The following is a 2,538-nucleotide window of genomic DNA, read 5'->3' on the forward strand; positions in this document are numbered from 1 at the left end:
CTTTCTTTAATATGCAGCCTTGGATTTCTGTTTTTGCTTCTTTTAAATTTTGTTTTTAGCTGTTTTATTCTGTTTTTATTTTCATTTTATCTTGTACACCGCTCCGAAATTTTTCAATGGGGAGCGGTATATAAATGTTCTAAATAAATAAATCACTCTCAGCCTCGCTCAAACTGGTGCCCTCCAGATGTGTTGGACTATAGCTCCCATAATTCCCATCCATCATGATGGGAGTTGCAGTCCCAACTCATCTGGTGTGTCAGCACATCTAAGCTCAGCAATGCCCGTACCTGTAGGCGGCAGAATGCAGAGAGAACGAGTGACAAAATCCGGAGATATTTATAACTACTGGCCTTTGAAAGACTCAAATCAAGTGCTGTCTCTTATTTTTAGAGAGGGTTACTGCAGTTGTTACTTCAGCTAAAATAAGAGGCAGTGGCAGAATCCTTTTGAGTCTGTTAAACTTGAGCAGGTCCAGCCATAACTGGAAAGAGAAGAATGGGCTACCGCTTTGGTCTGATGTCAGCCAGTTCTTGACTATTCTAGTAATTTTGTTGTTCAAAAGCTGGGATGAACACAGGTCTTATCTCAACTCAGTCCAATGGCTTAGCCAATACACTACAGTGCTTCACTTTTGCAAACTTAATGATATACTTGGTGTTGAACTGAAAAGTGCACATACAGGGATGCATACCATTAAAGGTGTGAACTTCGACAGTCTTACTAGAGAGTGCCTTGGACTGCAAGAAGATCATACCAGTCCATACTCCAGCAGACTGCTCACTTGAGGGAATATTAAAGGTAAAACTGAAGTACTTTAGTCACAATGAGAAGACAGGATACCCTGGAGAAGATGCTGATGCTAGGGAAAGTGGAAGGCAAAAGGAAGAGGGGCCGACCAAGGGCAAGATGGATGGATGATATTCTGGAGGTGACAGACTTGACCTTGGGGGAGCTAGGGGTGGTGACAGCCGACAGAAAGCTCTGGCGTGGGCTGGTCCATGAAGTCACGAAGAGTCGGAAGCGACTGAACGAATAAACTAGAGAATAAGCACCATTGAATATGATGGGAATTCCTTCCAAATAAGCATGCATAGGATGAGATTCCACTGCATGGTGGCAATGCTAAAGATAATTGTTTAAATTCAGTGGGGCTTCTGAGTAAATCTACATATGCTCAAGTTTATTTTTTTAGTTCGGCGTTTTTCACGGAGCCTGAATATATACAGACATGAAACACATGGAGGCACAAAACTATTTTTGTCTCGTTCATTGGTTTGCATGCAACAGGTGGTGTATGGAAAGCTTTAGTCTATAATAGGGACAGATCTCTTAACGATGAATAGGTATGCAGGATCCAGTTAAACTTTAAGTCATGCAAAACACCATAACAGTATGTTTACTTGCAACTAAATCCCATTTCAATAAGCAGGATTTTCCTTCCAGTAAATATGTATAGGATCTCAGCCTAGCCCCCTCCCCCGTATTTTTCTCCCACCATTTGAGGGCTTTGTAAGCCTATGCGGCAGGGTCTTGCTATTTACTGTTGTACTCTGTACAGCACCATGTACATTGATGGTGCTATATAAATAAATAATAATAATAATTTATTGTCACAAAATAAATCATAATCCTGAGTGTGTTTTCTCAGCAGTAAATCCTACTTTGGATGTGCGACTTCTTGTTTTGTTCTTCAATGTTTTTTGAAGGAAGATGGTGGATATGTTTGCACAATTGGAGCACACGCTCACTAAAGCTGCAGCTTAACAGCTCATCCCTATGCACATTTACTCAGAAGCAAGTCTGATTACTCTGTAGATTACTCTCCCAAGTAAAATGCACACAATTGTAATCTCCCCATCTACTAACATGGAAGCAGTTGTCACTGGAGTCAATCAGGCATACTTCCAAGTGATGTGTTCAGGGGGTGGCATGTACTGTGTAAGGCACCCTCAATGCAAGCAATGCATTTCCCTTGAAGGGGGGAGTGTCAGCGCCTTGGCAAGCACCACGTGACATAGAACATTGCTCAGAAGTGCGCTGCACATTGGGCAGTGAGGTGGTGGCATTCTGGACTCTGCTACAAAAATGCGGAGGTTAAGATCTTCGGTTACATTTTCGAATGGTCCATGTTTGTTTTTAATAACGTTCTTGCATGTAGTAAACTAGCACGTCAGGGGGAGGGCGACGTTCAAATACTAGCTTATTACATGCAAGGTGTACTTTTTTTTTTTTTTTTTTAAAGAGAGCATCCAAAAACTGACAGATGCACACACACCCATCCTCAACCCGGAATGGTACAGCCTAAAAGGCTACTACTACTGCCTCCGTGCTGTGTAATAGGTAGGCTGGACAGCGGCTCTTCGCATCTTCTTTCGGTCCTGCAAGAAGAGACACGTTTACCCGGCCGGGGGAACTAGAGGAGGACTTGCGCCTGCGCGTGGCTTTTGCCCGCACCCATCATGGCGGCGGCCGCCGCCTTCAGCTCTGACGTGTCCCGCTCCTGACTGCAGGGGGAGGAGCGCGCCGGCGAGGCCC

The 2,538-nt window shown here is 43.9% G+C and overlaps 1 protein-coding gene across 1 annotated transcript in view; it reads right to left on the reverse strand.

Moving 5' to 3' along the window:
• The window catches only part of DIXDC1 (DIX domain containing 1), a 309,778-nt gene that overhangs the window by 129,688 nt on the left and 177,552 nt on the right, over window positions 1-2,538 (reverse strand). The gene's annotated exons all lie outside the window — the stretch shown is intronic.

The sequence above is a fragment of the Elgaria multicarinata genome, chromosome 12 (genome assembly GCF_023053635.1).
Source record: "Elgaria multicarinata webbii isolate HBS135686 ecotype San Diego chromosome 12, rElgMul1.1.pri, whole genome shotgun sequence".
NCBI lineage: Eukaryota > Metazoa > Chordata > Lepidosauria > Squamata > Anguidae > Elgaria > Elgaria multicarinata.